General features: G+C 40.9%; 1 long non-coding RNA gene and 1 pseudogene across 1 annotated transcript in view; one reads left to right on the top strand and one right to left on the bottom strand.

Moving 5' to 3' along the window:
* Positions 1-17918, bottom strand: part of LOC148055789 (uncharacterized) — a 76114-nt gene that overhangs the window by 33012 nt on the left and 25184 nt on the right. The gene's annotated exons all lie outside the window — the stretch shown is intronic.
* On the top strand, positions 13905-15038 carry LOC148055790 (uncharacterized; annotated as a pseudogene).

Here is a 17918-nt window from a genome sequence, read left to right as displayed (position 1 = left end):
TTCATGTTGCTCTCTGTTCACCACCTGCAGAAAATTTGAGAAAAAATAGCTTTCCCTGCCAAGTACTTTTTGTTTGGCTTGTTTGTTTGTTTGTAGAAGCTCATTACATGCAATGTCATGAAAAAGAATATCCTGTTAGGGTAGGGAGAACTGATTGTAAGCCAGTAAGTCATCTTCATCAGGGGCCCTACTTAAATGCCTCTATGCAAACATACGTAGCATGGGGAATAAACAAGAGGAGTTAGAGACGTGCGCATGCCTGCAGGGCTATGATCTTATTGGCATCTTGGAGACATGGTGGGATGGCTCCTATGACTGGAGTGTTGGAATGGAAGGATACAGGCTCTTTAGGAAGGACAGGCAGGGGAGACAAGGAGGGGGTGTCACCTTCTATGTCAATGACCAGCTGGAGTGCAGGGAGCTCTGCCTCGGGATGGATGAGGAGCCGACCGAGAGCTTATGGGTCAGGATTAAAGGGAGGGCAGGAACAAGTGACATTACAGTGGGGGTCTGCTACAGGCCACCCGACCAGGAAGACCAAGCAGATGATGCCCTCTATAGACAGATAGGAGCAGTCTCACTTTCACAAGCCCTGGTCTTCATGGGGGAATTCAACCACCCCAGTATCTGTTGGAGGGACAACACAGCAGGGCATAAGCAATCCAGGAGATTCCTGGAATGCATTGATGATAACTTCCTTCTCCAAGTGACAGGGGAGCCAAAGAGGAGAGGTGATATGCTGGACCTTGTTCTCACCAACACTGAGGGGCTGGTGGGGAACGTGAAGCTCAAAGGCAGCCTTGGCTGCAGTGACCATGAAATGGTGGAGTTCAAGATCCTTAGGGCACCAAGGAGGGCGCAGAGCAAGCTCATTACCCTGGACTTCAGGAGAGCAGACTTTGGCCTCTTCAGGGAACTGCTTGGTAGAGTACCATGGGATAAAGCCCTGGAGGGAACAGGGGCCCAAGAAAGCTGGTTAATATTCAAGGATCACCTCCTCCAAGCTGAGGAGCGATGCATCCCAATAAAGAGACAGTCATGCAAAAACAGCAGGAGGCCTGCATGGATGAACAAGGAGCTCCTGGACAAAATCAAACACAAAAAGGAAGGCTACGGAGGGTGGAAGCAAGGACAGGCAGCCTGAGAGGAATACAGAGAAATTGTCCAAGCATCTAGGGATCAGGTTAGGAAAGCTAAAGCCCTGATAGAACTAAATTTGGCCATGGATGTCAAGGGCAACAAGAAAAGCTTCCATAGGCATGTCAGTAATAAAAGGAAGACTAGGGAAAATGTGGGCCCTCTCCAGAAGGAAACAGGAAACCTGGTTACCCGGGATATGGAGAAGACTGAGGTACTCAACAACTTTTTTGCCACAGTTTTCCCTGGCAAGTGCTCAAGCCACATGGCCCAAGTCGCAGAAAGCAAAGGCAGGGACTGGGAGAATGAAGAACCACCCACTGTAGGAGAAGATCAGGTTCAAGACCATCTAAGGAACCTGAAGGTGCACAAGTCCATGGGACCTGATGAAATGCATCCGTGGGTCCTGAGGGAACTGGCAGATGAAGTTGCTAAGCCACTATCCATCATATTTGAGAAGTCATGGCAGTCTGGTGAAGTCCCCACTGACTGGAAAAGGGGAAACATAACCCCCATTTTTAAAAAGGGGAAAAAGGAAGAGCTGGGGAACTACAGGCCAGTCAGTCTCACCTCTGTGCCCGGCAAGATCATGGAGCAGATCCTCCTGGGAACTATGCTAAGGCACATGGAAAATAAGGAGGTGATTGGTGACATGGTTTCACTAAGGGTAAATTGTGCCTGACAAATTTGGTGGCCTTCTACGACAGGGTTACAGTGTTAGTGGATAAGGGAAGAGCAACTGACATCATCTACCCGGACTTGTGCAAAGCTTTTGACACTGTTCCACATGACAACGTTGTCTCTAAATTGGAGAGACATGGATTTGACAGATGGACCACTCGGTGCATAAGGGATCAGCTTCATGGTGTCACATCCCACCTGGGGAGGAGGCGGGAGGAGTGACTAAGATTCGCAAATCCTCTCGGTGTGGATTAAGGTGGGCCAACGCTCAAAGTCCATACAGAAACACCAGCGTTAATAGAAAGCTTCTATAGAGACAAATATTGAGTACAAATATTCAATACCCGCCAACCATCTCACAGTTATATCTACCCCAGCTATGCGGCTTTATGGAAAGTCAAGGTAAGCTGTGCAGTATTTGACTACAATTTAACAACTTTAACAACTTAATCACCTTAGGAAAAGTGAAAGAGAGAGAGAGAGAGAAGGAAAAGAGAATCACCAGTCCTGCATCCAGCGTTGGTCCTCCCAACAGGGGTATTCAGTGAGGAAAAAGGAGAAGAGTGAGGAGAAGTGAAGGTTCTTATAGAGCTATCGATTCTGCTGAGGGTGCTCGGTGATAATTCCACAAACCAAGCATGCACACCATCATACAAACTACAGCACATTTATCAGGCTACATGATTAGTATAAACCCACCTAAATTTACACTTATTGGTTAGTGATTAACATTTCTTACACTATTGGTTTACTGTATTTAAATTAGCCTTGCTTGCTATGTAAATTAGCACACATGCTCCTTTCAGGTGTGCGGGGGCAAGTCTTTTCAGTCCCGAACTGAGTTGATGGTCGCGATCTCCCCTCACCACATTTACCTTTCACCCAGTTTTTGCAGTTTTATCAAACTTCATACTTCTCTGGCCACTGTCCAGTCTTTGGTGCCAAGATGTTCCCTTTTATCAGCTTGTTAGCAGTTCTTCAAGGTTAGAGTCATTAGTTTTCCACAGTTCGTTATCTTTTAGCTCCCTCCCAAATTGCTTTCCCAAGGCAAAAGTGGTTAGTAGTTTTGCTAATTGGAATATTGCATCAGAGATACCAGCTGAATTAAGAGGAGCAACCAGTCAAACCAAGAGAAGTGATACCAGGACTGTCCCCCAGACAGTAGGTGTGTGTGTAGGGAATAAGATGCTTCACAGACTGTGGGGAATGGGGCCAAGGCAAGGCTGTCCTGTCTCCACAGGGCTCCCTCCCTCACCCTCACTCCAGGGTACTGTCCAGTCCTGGGTCCTAGTGACCATCACTCTGCTTTGTGGTTTTAGCACCCAGGCTGTTTGAGACATCTTGTTGTTTTGCACTAGCAATTCTCCACACATGGTCACACTCAAAGAGTTGCATTCAATGGCTCAATGTCCACGTGGAGACCAGTGACAAGTGGTGTTCCTCAAGGGTCAGTATTGGGACTGGCACTGTTTAACATCTTTGTCAGGAACATGGACAGTGGGATTGAGTGCACCCTCAGCAACTTTGCCAACGACACCAAGCTGTGTGGTGCAGTCAACACGCTGGAGGGAAGTGATGCCATCCAGAGGGACCTTGACAGGCTTGAGAGGTGGGCGTGTGCCGCTCTCATGAGACCCCACCTGGAGTACTGCATTCAGCTCTGGAGCCCCCAACATAAGAAGGACATGGACCTCTTGGAGCAAGTCCAGAGGAGGACCACGAAGATGATCAGAGGGCTGGAGCACCTCTCCTATGAGGACAGGCTGAGAGAGTTTGGGTTGTTCAGCCTGGAGAAGAGAAGGCTCCAGGGAGACCTTATAGCAATCTTCCAGTACCTGAAGGGGGCCTACAAGAAAGCTGGAGAGGGACTTTCTGCAAGGGCATGTAGTGATAGGACAAGGGATAATGGCTATAAACTAAAAGAGGATAGATTTAGATACAAGGAAGAAGTTCTTTACTATGAGGGTGGTGAGGCACTGGAACAGGTTGCCCAGAGAAGTTGTGTGTGCTGGTTTTGTCTAGGGTAGAGTTTATTTTCTTCGTAGTACCTAGTATGTGGCTATGTTTTGGATTTATGCTGGAAACAGTGTTGATAATACAGGGATGTTTTAGTTTTTGATGAGCAGTGCTTACAAAGAGTCAAGGCCTTTTCTGCTTCTCACACCTCCCTACTAGCGAGTAGGCTGAGAGTGAACAAGAAGCTGGGAGGGGACACAGCCAGAACAGCTGACCCAAACTGACCAAAAGGATATTCCATACCATATGATGTCATGCTCAGCAATAAAATCCAGGGGACGAAGGAGGAAGGGAGGGCATTCAGAGTGATAGCATTTTGTCTTCCCAAGTAACTGTTAGGCATGATGGAGCCCTGCTTTCCTGGAGATGGCTAAACACCTGCCTGCCTATGGGAAGTAGTGAATGAATTCCTTGTTTTGCTTTGCTTGCGTGCATGGTTTTTGCTTTCCTTATTAAACTGTCTTTATCTTAACCTACCATTTTTCTCACTTTTACTCTTCCAATTCTCTCCCTCGTCCCAGCGAGGGGGAGTGAGGGAGTGGCTGTGTGGTGCTTAGTTGCCGGCTGGGGTTAAACCATGACACTGGGGATGAGCCATCCCTGGAAATGTTCAAGACCAGGTTGGATGGGGCTTTGAGCAACCTGGTCTAGTGGAAGGTGCCCCTGTCTATGACAGGGGAGTTGGAACTAGATGATCTTTAAGGCCCCTTCCAACTCAAACCATTCTATGATTCTATGATTTTATGATTCTATGATTCTATGATTGTTTAGCCCTTTTCAACATAATGATGAATATTTTATGATCAGTGGCTTTGGTTCTGAGCACTGGCTCCACTCCTCTGAATCAAAGTTTTACCTTTGCAGATTGATAACAAGTTTACATAACTTTTCTTAAGGGTAATCTTTGATCTTATTGAAAGAAAAGTTAAGCTATAATATTCTTAATGTCCTTGTAGAAGCTGAGAAAGCCATGTATGATTTCTGTGGTGATACTAAGAAACCTTTACACGTAGCTGTATAAGACATAAAATGAAATAGATTTTGGAAGCTGGCATCATCAACATTTCTCCACAGCTCCAATTGATTGCATCTGTGAGCAGATATGTTTTTGTCAATGAGCAGATTCATTCCTTTCATACATATTTTTAGCTCTCTAGGTCTCTTCAAAAAAATCTGTTTTTCAAATGTAGCTTGAGCATTTCAATTACAAATGTGGGTAAACAGATGGGGCAGAAAAGCTGTCGATAAGGTTTTCTGAACATATTTTTTGTGAGAATTTGCAGGTTTTCAGTCCCTTCCATTCATTTTTTAGGTACGTTACTTGATTTCAGTCATACTTAACAAACCTCAGGTATAATCTATCACATTTTTGAAGTGCTTCCTAGTCATAGACACAAAGTTATATCAACTTTTTTTTCTTAAGATCATCTCCATGCATAAATTGGAACAATCCATTTAAAGCTTGCAATCTCCTTTTTTTTTTTTTTATTAATAAAACAAGGTGGGAATCAGTACTGCTTAAAGTTTTACTTATTATGTTTAAATACTTCTTTTGCTAATCTTGTCTTTTTATTTGTCCACAAATGGTGAATTGAAGTTAATGAGTTAATTGCAGTTTATAGTAATATTTAAGTCAATAGAGATACAGGTATTTAAATTGAGTCTTTGGAGTTCTGCACTATGGAAGACAACAATTGTGTCTGAAAGGTCATAAAAGGAATGTGGTAAGCTGGTTTTAGCACTTTCAGGCATACACACTAGTTTACTAAGACCCTGAATGACATAAAAATGCAAGAATATAACCCTCTCTCTTCCCTTCTCCCCCTTTCCCCCCACTTGTCCCCCACTTTTTTCCTTTCTTTCTTTCATTTATTCATTTTAATAGTAAAGAGTAACTAGCTTTTACTGTTGCAGCTTTATCTTAGGTTTCTCTAAAGTGTCTGAGGAAAGAGAGAAACAACATGGGAAAACTGTTTCTTGCTTGTTTGGTAGTGATATGTGGTCTGTGCTTTTGTCTTCCCTCCCCTGATTTTTACCAAGTTTTGTATTTTAGATTGTTAGAAATTTAGGGGAACTATATATTTTAATCAGTGCTGGGTCTCTCCCAGGTGTCACACTTTACATAGTGGGCGAATATGCGGTGAAATACTCAGCCACCCGAGGAGGATCCAACATTTTCCGCACATTCCATTGAAGACATGGTCTTCTTTTGTGAAATTATAAATCAGCTTCCCTCCTCATCTTTTGACTCTTTTCAGAAAACTCTGCCATGCTATCTGTAAGTCCAGGCATTTCAAATCCTTTCATGTCATGATGCTAAAATCTGCTGTCTTTAAAGCTGTGTTCTCCAACAGCATTTAGGGGGGTATCAAGCACTTGTTTTAAGCATGTACTGAATGAAAGTCAGCCTTTAAATGTGTACATCTGAGCTTAAAATATATATTAGAAAGAAGTCTAGGCACTTTGAGAAAGTATTTGGAGATTAGGGAAGAATAAAGGCATTTTTTTGTCAAGTTAGGTTTGTATAAACTAATTGTTTATTATCAGTCACATCAGAGATGTTTGATATAACAATGTTTATACATTCTAGTTCATCCAAATATCTTCTAAAATCATTGTGTTTGGGGTTTGGGGGATTGGGGGGTGGGGCTTTTTGGAATTTATTTGTGGAGATTTTTTTCTTTGGCTTTCTACATTTTATTTTTATTCTTTTTTTCTGACTTATTTAGAATCACAGGATCGTATGAGTTGGAGGGGACCTCTGGAGGTCATCTGGTCCAACATCCTGTCCAAAGCAAAGCCAACTTAGATTAGTTCTTTCAAAGCTTTCTGAAATATATCACCATTAAGTAATTTAACCCTTCAATATCTGTTATGCATTTCTAATATTTATATTTTTAACAGATGCCCTTCTGAGTGTTCTTCAAGTTATATCAGTTTTCTTCCAGCTTCCAGTTTAAATGTTGCTTTTTGTCAGCAAAATCTTACTCATTTCTTGAACCTGAAGATTGAACCTTCTTTGATTTGGTCAGTCAGAATTCTTTTCTTGGAGGCTTATGGTGCAGAATGAAAACTTTATCTCCTTTCAAAAACTTAGGAAGGATTTTTGTAAAAGTTGTATAATCTTTTTGCGAAGTACATATCTATAAAACCAGTTCTAAATTGATAAACAAAAAAATTTCACATATTTCTTTGTAAATAATACTTCTTAGTTTAGCAAATGATTCATAAAACAGCTGTCCCAGGACAACACTATCTCCTGGTAGGATTCCAGCCTATGACAATAGGGGTTTTTTACACTAATTTTCTTCAGGTAAAGAAGTCAAAGTTTAGTAAGAATAAATACAGAAATAACAAACAATGTGATAACATTGAACTTTTTTTTTTTAGGTAACACAGGGCTTTTTGTACCTCGCATAATTGTAGAGGAAAACTTGAGACATAGGAATGTCTATAAAATGTCTCCTTCACATGCAATTTCACAGATTTTTTCCCCACTCAGTCCTAACAAAGTTTTCCAGGTTTAAGGATAATGTTAGTTGACATAATTTCCTATATGATCTGAGATAGCATTTCTTCTGGCTTTTATCCTCTTTTTTTGTACAATACCATGATAAGACTATTTTGAGCACTGGGCAAATCGATCAAGTGGGTAATTTGACTTTTCTTTCCTTGCTTATAATAGAGTTATTATGACAGAATAAACTCTGAAATATTTTTTTCTGCAAGCTGACACGCCATTAGGTAGAGAATTGTCAATATTTTTTAAGCAGTAACCCAAATGTGAATCCAGCATGGCAAAAGCTGTAGGTCTTTAATAATCTTCATTTATTGCCATGTAACATTTGCATTGACATAGACTTTGAATGCTGATAGACTTTGTTGTGTCCTGATGATTCTTTAAATCTAATTTAATAGAACTGTCATAGCTCACCAGAATTGTTTACCAAAAGTTTCAGCAGCACAATGCTAGTAATTTTTGTTTGTTTCCCTGAACAAAGTACAAATAATTATATGATAGAAGTTAGGGAAATGAGGATTATATCAATGTATCAATTTCTTTGCCATTTCAGGACTGTGTGTTCTTTGAAGTACTTAATAGAGTAGCAATGAGCAAATCTAGATCAGAGGAGATGATACAGGTCTATGGGGCAACAGTGATCAGGTATAGATACAAATCACACCTCAAAACTGAATAGTTGTTTAAAACTGAAAAGAAAAAAAAAACCAAAAAACAAAACCCTAATCAAAATCAAAGAATATCATTATTTTCATCAGATTTCTTTATGTCAGACTAAGCATAAAGGGTCAAATATCACCTTAAAGGTTAAATGACATGAAAGGTTTTGTTGAAGCTAATGGCAAAACTCAGAGTACATTCTGTAAGATTAGACTGCATGTGAAGAAAAATCCTGAACAGAAGAAAGAAAAGTAGGAATCTGAATTATCCCCTTGGTGACCTGTATGAATGATGTATTTTAGCCTGAGGTGTCAACTTAAATAGAAGAGTTAGAAAAAAATAATATACCAGATTTATTTTTCTGACTCCTGCTTTCCCTTAGCAGAAGCTTGACTTGTAAAATTACTTCCACTTTATGAAATGTTTAATGTATTAATATTCCTTTTTATGATGATTTAGAATAAACCAAAATCTTATAAAACAATATTTGCACAATAAATTACCTTGTGCTGAAAAGTTTCCATTGGATGGAAACCTATTTCATATATAGTGAGACAGAAAAAAAGTAAGTGACACCTGCTTATAACAGGAAGCTCCTCTGATTTGTTTATAGATAACTGCACTCTGTCTGATCTGGAAACATGAACAAGGAATTCTCAAAATTTGACCATTCCTTATAGAATTCTTTATCTGGAAAATCTCTTAATCTCATAAAATAAACACAGAACAAGGTCTACTAACATATAATGCATTTCAAGTACAAGATAAACCATTTATGATTACATATTTCTAGAATATCTTAATGCCGCATTAATGTTCATAACAAGTGAAGCATAGAGAATCAAAATGTTTTATTCATGAACACATATAAATTTCTTCCCCTCCCCTGACATTTTTACTAATTTCATATAATTTAAGTTGAACATAAGAAAAAGTCAACCTGGAAGCCTAATTTCAAGTGCTAAATATTCACTCTAGATATCTGGAAAACTGGACTGGATCTTGAAACGTACATATCAAATCGAGTTTTAAGTGAGAAGAGTGACCATTAGGGCCCTTCATGAATGTTTGAAATACAAGCTTTCAATAAAACAAAGAGGTACTCATTCTAAGATTCTTCTAAGCTTTCACTTTGGAAGCTGAAATTCAGTTTTATCATAATATATATCATTTGTTCTTTACATCCATTATAACCGCATTGTGTGCTTAATTATAGCAAATTAACATTATAGTTTTGTGTTTGGGGTTTTTTTGGTGGCTTCGTTTTGTTGTACGGAAGAAGCAGCCAGTAACACAAAGAACATAAAAGAAACATTCTTTACTTTTCTGAACCTTTTCTTATTTCAGCTTTCTTCCATACAGTCTTATAACACTATAGGGCATTCTATAATGCATGTGGGGTGCTGTTACTGAGGTCAAAGGGTAATTGATGGAATTTGTCATGAGTTTGTAGAAAATAAATGTATATTTTGGCAAAATTTACCTATTTTCTCACCCTGTTCTTAAGACCAGTTTACATACTTTAAACATTTTTAAATAACGGTGTATTTACTTATGATATAAAATTAAATGAAGAAGAAAAAAAAATAGAAATATAATATAAAAAAATCTGGAAGTCAGATGGTTCTATTCACAGTAGCATTAACAGGTGATAAAAATGGTGCTTATGAATCCCCAACCACACTCTCTGATCCAGGACAACCATAGTACTGTTTTAGAGCTTCCATATCTGTGTCTGGGAAATCTTGAGGATAGGTGTATATATGCGGTAAAGGGCATGCACTACTGAAGTGCATGTACTAGTCCATTGCATAGACAACCAGCACAGGGACACTTTTGATGTGTTTTGGATAAGCTGAACCCACAATTTATGCAGAACTAATTCAATGAACACTCAGTAAATTCCAAATGATCCTGCTGGATTCAGAGAGCAAGTGCTGTAGTAAGTCTCTTAAATAAGACTCTCAGATCTCATACATTTTTTTCCCCACATGCATGTATATTATATATAGATTTTTTACCCAATGACTTCAGTTCTGATCTTCTGGACCAAGAGCTACAAGTTTATACCATGTGCCGAGAGGAGTCTTACCCTGCTGCTGCTGTACTCTGCTTTCATTTTCATTACTAGAAGTTATGAAATTCATAAGTTGGGGCATTTATAGAAAAGTTGTGTATCTTTTTCTTTACTTTTTGCTTCTATGAATCTTGCAGAGCAAAGGCATTAATGTATAAAACCTCTCCTGTTTATTTTTTTTGGCTATATGGGTAATTACAGAACAGATGAGGGAATAGTATAAAGATTGACAGAAAATCCTTAGAAGTAATCTGAGTTTGTCTTTCTTAATGTACATGCTCATTAGTAGTCCGTCATCTTTTTATGCGGAAGTTTCTAGGATGACTCCAGGCTGTTCTTAGGCTTATGGGGTCCTCAGTAAATACCAAAGTATAGACCCTTTTTTCTTTCCTGCTGCATTTTCATGACATAGACTGTTATGTTACTGTCAAATGAAATGTCTCTGCTCTTCACCATTCAAGAGGTCTAGTACCTCAAACAATTGTCTTTTTAACTTCTCCTTAACCTTAATATCTGTGACTTATGGAAATTTCTTATAGAGAAAGTATATGAGCTTGTACCCATGTACCTTAGGTAGGTAACATATCACAGAATCATAAAATCATAGAACAGTTTGGGTTGGAAGGGACCTTTAAAGGTCATCTAGTCCAACACCCCTGAAATGAACCTGGACACCTTCAACTAGATCAGGTTGCTCAGAGCCCCGTCCAGCCTGATCTTGAATGTTGCCAGGGATGGGGTATCTACCACCTCTCTGGGCAACCTGTTCCAGTGTTTCACCACCCTCATCCTAAAAAATTTCTTCCTTATATCTAGTCTGAATCTACCCTCTTTTAGTTTAAAACCATCACCCCTTGTCCTATTGCAACAGGCCCTGCTAAAAAGTTTGTCCCCATCTTTCTTATAAGCCTCCTTTAAGTACTGAAAGGCTGCAATAAGGTCTCCCTGGAACCTTCTCTTCTTCAGGCTAAACAATCCCAACTCTCTCAGCCTTTTCTCATAGGAGAGGTGTTCCATCCCTCTGATCATTTTTGTGGCCCTCCTCTGGACCCCCTCCAACAGGTCCATGTCTTTCCTGTGCTGAGGATTCCAGAGCTGTACGCAGTACTCCAGGTGGGTTCTCACCAGAGCAGAGCAGAGGGGCAGAATCACCTCCCTTGACGTGCTGGCCACGCTTCTTTTGATGCAGCCCAGGATATGGTTGACCTTCTGGGCTGTGAGTGCACATTGTCAGCTCATGTCTAGCTTTTTATCCACCAGTTACCCGAAGTCCTTCTCCGCAGAGAGAAGGCATGTCCATGCATTTGCTGTTTGTTCTATATGTAAAAATAATTTTAAAAATCACCGTTTTCCCATTTCTTCTCTCGTTCCAATGATGTCTTGTATGCTTGAATATACACTATTTGAAGTGAGGGGTAGGAACTTATCTCAGTGCTGTCCCCTGTGGCATAGGACTTAATGCTGGTGTCTAATAAATAGTAACAGCTGGGGCTCTGGTGAATATTGGGCTTTTTCTAGTTTCTTGGAAAAGAAATGTTGCAGTTTACTGAATACAACATAGGAAACTGTGGTGGGCTGACCTTGTCAGGTGCTCACCAAGCCACCCTCCTCAGCACTCTCCTCCTCAGCAGGACATGGTGGGTGAAAATAAGATAGATAAAACTCATGGGTAAAGATAAAGGCAGTTTAATAAAGCAAAAGAAAAGGCTGCATGCAGAAGCAAAGGAAAACAAAAGATTTAGTCTCCGTTTCCCATTGGTAGGCAATGTCCAGTCACCTCCTGGGAAGCAGGGTTTCTGTATGCATAGTGGTTGCTCCGAAAGACAAATGTTGTGAATAATGAATGCCCCCTGCTTCTCCTCCTTTCTCTTAGCTTCTGTTGCTGAGTTCACGTCATATCGTATGGAATATCCCTTTGGTCAGTTTGGGCCAACTCTCCTGGCTCTGTCCCTTCCCAAGATCTTGCTCACCCCCAGCCTACTGGTGAGGGGGTGAAATGTTGGAGTAACAGCCTTGATGCTGTGCGAGCACTGCTCAGCAGTAGCCAAAACACTGGTGTGTTATTAACACCTTTCTAGCTACCAACACAAAGCACAGCACGGTGAGGGCTGCTATGGGGAAAATTAACTCCATCTCAGCAAGACCCAATACAGAAATGCAACAAAAATAAATGCCCACTGCTGCTCTATGTGTGGCTATGAATGAGAACATAACAATATCTACATCTCTATTCATAGTGTCATAGAGTTCAGAGTTAGTTCTGAACTACTTAGTCATCTTGTCAGCCTCCAAGGCCCACATGAATGGTCATTTGTGTATTTTCATCACAGAGGAAAATCAAAAACTGCATTGTGAATTGACTCTTCAGCAGGCAACGGTTCTGAGTTCCAAGGCATTTGGAAGCTTCACGTACAGTACTTGTGCCATTCAAAGACCCCAATATCCTGTGGTCAAGAATGAGAGCTCAATGGGAACTGCATAGTAAGAAAACAAAGAGTGAAGGAGACTATATGTGACCAACAGCTTGCTATCACATTTATTGCCAGCACACAGCTGGTTTATGCACTATCCTAATGAATTAAGAAGACCCTGATCTTAGATCTCCACATACAAGATTTTTGTCAGAAACCCAAGGGGAAATTGCAAGTTCTCAAGTATGTATCTTAGTAAAGAATCCTTTGACAAATAATATCTTTTTTAAAAAGTAGAGAACATTTTGTTTCCCCTTACACTCACAGTTCTAACAGGAGGCTTTTGAACACCACATTGTGACAAGAAGAGGAAAAGTAAAACAATGTTTTTCACCAGCTTTTTGTATTATATTGTTAGCTTTTGTATCACCTTGACCTAGGAGTCAAGGTCTCAGTGTATACATCATTGTACAAAAACAAAGCTAAGGAAAAAAGGTCCCTATTCTAAGTGATTTGCAATATAAGCAGAAAAACAGATGAGCATGACAGGCAATTTTCTGAGCACGGCAACTCTGAAACAGTGTTAGGGGTTATGTAAGTTTTACAGGAAAGGAAATTAAAAAAAAAAAAGAATTTATACAGATTAAAAATAACTAGCCTGGAAAAAACCTGTGGGATGGTATTCTGGTATTCCCAGTGAGAGGGGCAGCATAAGGTGCCAAAGTAAACGAGTACAACAAGGTGATAGAAAGAACCATATCAGGTTAATTCCAAATGGTGAAGGTGACAGAGAGGTTGGGTAGGTTGGGGCTAATCCGTGATGTGCTTGAAATTGAAGAGAAGTGGTTTGCTTGATTCAATCGAGAAGTGGAAGCCAGCAGACTGTCAACAAGTGTGACACTGTCAAAGTGACAAGGTAGACAAATCTCTGCAGCTTCATTTGAAATGGACAAAAGCTGTGTGAGACTGCAGTTGTCACAACCAGAAAGAAAAGGATGGTTCAGTAATTGACAAGTTGACAAGAGTCAGGATGACAGTTTTAGGTATGTGGTAGGACAGAAAAGACTGGTCCTTGAAGAATCAGCAAACACCAAAGTGAGGACCTAAAGTGCTTTGACCTAAGTCAAAGATACATCCAAGCAATGGTACAGAGTAACAAGAAGAATGACGTGATTAGAAAACATGGCATCCAAGAAAAGGGAAGCTAGAGAAAATAACAAAAACTTGACAGATTTCTGTAATTCATGCTGAACATGGGTAAACTGTTGTTCCCTGAGCAACTGACCCTGGAACTGTTGATTGGAAGACACAGCAAGGGGTGGAGCCTGCACCTGGCAGCACAGCAGATTTATACAGGTGAAAACAATCAGCCCAGCTGATTGCAACAGCTTATATGTTCCCAATGGGCAGGCACATGGTGGTGAACATCTGGCAAAAAGCATTGTCTGCTGCTTTTCCTGAGCTTCTAACACCTGGTAGAACCAATGCAGCCACACAGACAGAGCTCCTGTTCAAGCATGAGATCACCCAGGTTTCTGGCTGTGGGATGTGTGAAGGGATATTCCTAGAGGTGGAAAGTGATTGCAAGCAAGACCATAGGAGGTGCAGCCAGATTGATGAACTCCTCTGCTTGGTGGCTGAGCTGCAGGAGGAGGTAAGCAGATTGAGGAGTATTCCAGAGTCTGAGAGGGAGATTGATTAATGGAGTCATACTCCATTAATGGAGCCATCTATGATGAATAGAAGCCAACTTAGCATGGCGACTACAGAGGCAGGTCCTGGATCTGCTTTGTGCCAGGAGGAAGGCAGTATCACAAGGGTTAAGGAGGGGTGGAAGAAGGTTACAGCATGGAGCAGTAAGATAACCCCTCCTTACCCTCTAAGTTACCCTATAAGATACCCTTACAGAACAGGTATGAGCTGTGGATGTGGTAGATGAAACACATAATGAGAAAGAGGAGGAACCTGAGCAAACAGTCTTGCCAAGACCAGAGAAACCAACCCCTCACAACAAAACCTGCATTAAGAGCAGTGCTGAGAAGAAACAATGGTGAGTTATGGTCATTAGTGATTCCCTTTCGTGTGGAACAGAAGCACCCGTTTGCAAACTAGGCCCTCTTTTCAGGGAAGTTTGCTGCCTCCCTGGGGCCTGAATTAGGGACATCACCACAAGACTGAAGAGACTAGTCCAACCTTCAGACTACTGTCTATTTCTGCTCTTTCACGTGGATACAAATGATGTCGTAACAAAAAGCCTAAGGTCAATCAAAAGAGACTTCAGAGCTCTGGGAAGAATGCTAAAAAATTCAGGAGCATAGGTAGTGTTTTCCTCAATCCCCTCAGTAACTGGAGAAGCTTCAGAAGAAACAGGAGAGCCCAGGATATCAATACCTGGCTCCACGACTGATGCCTCTGACAAAACTTTGGGGTTTTAAACCATGGAAGAGCCTTTGAGAGACAAGGTGTTCTGGCGCCTGACAGGATCTATCCATTCCATGGGAAAAATGGGTCTTTGGGCATAAGCTGGAGAGACTGATTGAGAGACCTTTAAACTGGAATTGATGGGGAAGGGGATACCAACAGTACTGCAGTAGGTAAGCCAACGGTTGGCATGGCATTTCCTGAGGGTGGCAATGCCAATGGGAGCATTTACACTGCTCCTGGGAGCACAGAGGGCCCAGGAGTTTATATGAAATGCTTGTACCCCAACACATGCAGTATGAGAAACAAACAGGATAAACCAGAAGCGTTGGTCAGCTTCTAGAGCTACAATATCATTGGTATTAGTGAGACTTGGTGGAATGAGTCCCATGATTGGAGTGCTGGGATGGAGGGCTACAGGCTATTCAGGAGCAATAGGCAGGGCAGGCGAGGTGGAGGTGTCACACTATACGTAAGGGAGAGATTTGATTGTGCAGCCCTTCCAGTTAGTGATGATGTGGTTGAGAGCCTCTGGGTGAGGATGAGGGCGATGAAAAACAAAGGATATGTTGTAGTGCTCTTGAGTCTCTTGAGGGATAAGAGGCCTTGCAGAGGGATCTAGATAGATTGGAGCATTGAGCAAACATCAATGGGATGAAATTTCACAAGTCAAAATGCTGGATTCTGCACCTAGGATGGAGTAACACGGGGCACAAGTATAAACTGGGAGAGGAGCGGCCGGAAAGCAGCCATGAAGAAAGGGACCTGGGGGTATTGGTCGGCAGCAGGCTCAATATGAGTCAGCAGTGCGCCCTGGCAGCTAAGAGGGCAAACTGCATCCTGGGGTGCATCAAATACAGCATAACCAGCTGGCCAAAAGAGGTGCTACTCTGCTGTATTCAGTGTTGGTGCAGCCTCACCTGGAGTACTGGGTGCAGTTCTGGGCCCCACAATTTAAGAAGGACATGAAGGTCCTTAAATGAATCCAGAGGAGAGCAACAAAGTTGGTGAAAGGGCTGGAAGGAATGTCCTGTGAGGAGTGGCTAAGGAGTTTGGGCTTGTCTAGTTTGGAGAAAAGGAGGCTGAGGGGTGACCTCGTGGCTCTCTACAGCTTCCTGAGGAGGTGAAGTGGAGAGGGAGGTACTGAGCTCTTCTCCCTGGTAGCCAGTGACAGGACGTGTGGGAATGGTTCACAGCTGCGCCAGGGGAGGTTTAGAGTGGACATTAGGAAGCATTTCTTTACCAAGAGAGTGGTCAAACACCAGAACAAGTTCCCTGTAGAGGTGGTAAAGCCCCAAGCCTGTCAGTGTTTGAGGCATTTGGACAATGACCTTAATAATATGTTTTAACTTGGTCAGCCCTGAAGTGGTCAGGCAGTTGGACTAGGTGATTGTTGTAGGTCCCTTCCAAATGAAATGGTCTATTCTATTCTAAATGGCCATGGGAAGATTTCTGAGGTACAATGCAATTTTTTGTACTATCTTTGTAGAACACTATTACTGAGTCAAAGTACACAATAAAGTATTTGAATATTAATGAAATAATATTTAAGAAAAATGAGCCCAGCATAATGTTTAACAGAACAAAACAAAATTGCAAGTGCTTTCATTAAAATATCAGAATACCAAAAATAATCCAAGGGCCAAGTTTTCTTTTCCACTGAAATCCTTTTAGCTCCAAACTGTCAAAACCCATCTCAGAATTGGCAAATGACAAAGTGGCATCCTTGAGGCAGTCTAATTTAGTTGGTAGTGACCACAGAGAGAGAAGTGTAATTCCTACTTACTGTTGTCTTTATTTGAAGGCTGCGGATGAAGGCAACATCTGACAGTGCTATAATTTTTCTCCCAGAGTGGTAGTGTGTAAACTTATTTTTATTAATAATTATAAAATCATTTTCTTGATCTACAAGGAAGCAAGCAAGCAAACCACTTTTTTTATTAATTTACGTAACCTTAGCAACACCCCAGTATCTTTATGGAACCATTGGCTATATTGAAATATCTAAGATTTTAGAGTTTTTCAGATGAATTGCAGAAGTATAGAATCACAGAATGGTTGAGGCTGGAAGGTACCCTTTGGCATATCAGCCTCTCCTCCCAGTTGTGTGTCATCAGCAACCTTGTTGAGGATGCACTCTGCCCCATCATCCAGATCATTAATGAAGATGTTAAACAGTATTAGACCCAGTATTGACCCCTAGGGTACACCGCTAGTTACTGGTCTCCAACTAAATTTCATTACATTGATCGCCACCATCTGACCTTAGCCGTTCAGTTAGTTTTTAATCCACCTCACTGTCTGCTAATCCAGCCTATACATCAACAGCTTGTCTATGAGTATCTTATGAGAGACAGTGTCAAAGGACTTACTGAAGTCCAGATAGACAGTATCCACTGCTTCCTGAAACTGAAACTATGAGCTGCCTGAAACTACTTTTCCTGATCCATAAATCAGTGGGATCTTAAATCTGTTTTTCTTTTTGTGCTAACGACTGGGAATATTTTCTGTACTATAAAGCCTATTTATTCACAAGTTAAAGCCCTTTTCTTCTCTTTCACTGTTACCTCATTTTGTGTTGGTAGGTGTTTCCTTAGCAGAATTTATTTCTCTTAACTCTGGCTTCTGTGGAAAACTTCTAATAAAAATCCTGTGACTACAATACCTAATAGAACATAAAATATATATCAGTTATAACTTAAGCATAAAGACACCTATTTACAGCTTTTTATAAAATGTAATGTATAAATAAATGTGTAAAATATATATGTACAACTATATAAATAAATACGTGCAAATAAATATATAAATGTATAAAATTTTAGTAAGTGGTGGGTTTTTAAGCTCACCCTACAGCAGGATCTTGGTGATTGGTTTTTCACCTCCTAGTTTCAACACTCAATTGGTAAAGGAACCAATTAAACTCTCTGGGTTCTCTCTGTATTTCATTATCTTCCCCAAAAGTTTCCATGTTTTCTGTTAGACCCTCCCCTCT

This window comes from Nipponia nippon, unplaced genomic scaffold (genome assembly GCF_047370975.1).
Source record: "Nipponia nippon isolate SJK-2023a ecotype South Korea unplaced genomic scaffold, ASM4737097v1 scaffold_2, whole genome shotgun sequence".
Taxonomy (NCBI): domain Eukaryota; kingdom Metazoa; phylum Chordata; class Aves; order Pelecaniformes; family Threskiornithidae; genus Nipponia; species Nipponia nippon.
Note: the sequence above shows the minus strand (reverse complement) of the source record. Positions and strands in the feature narration are given on the sequence as shown.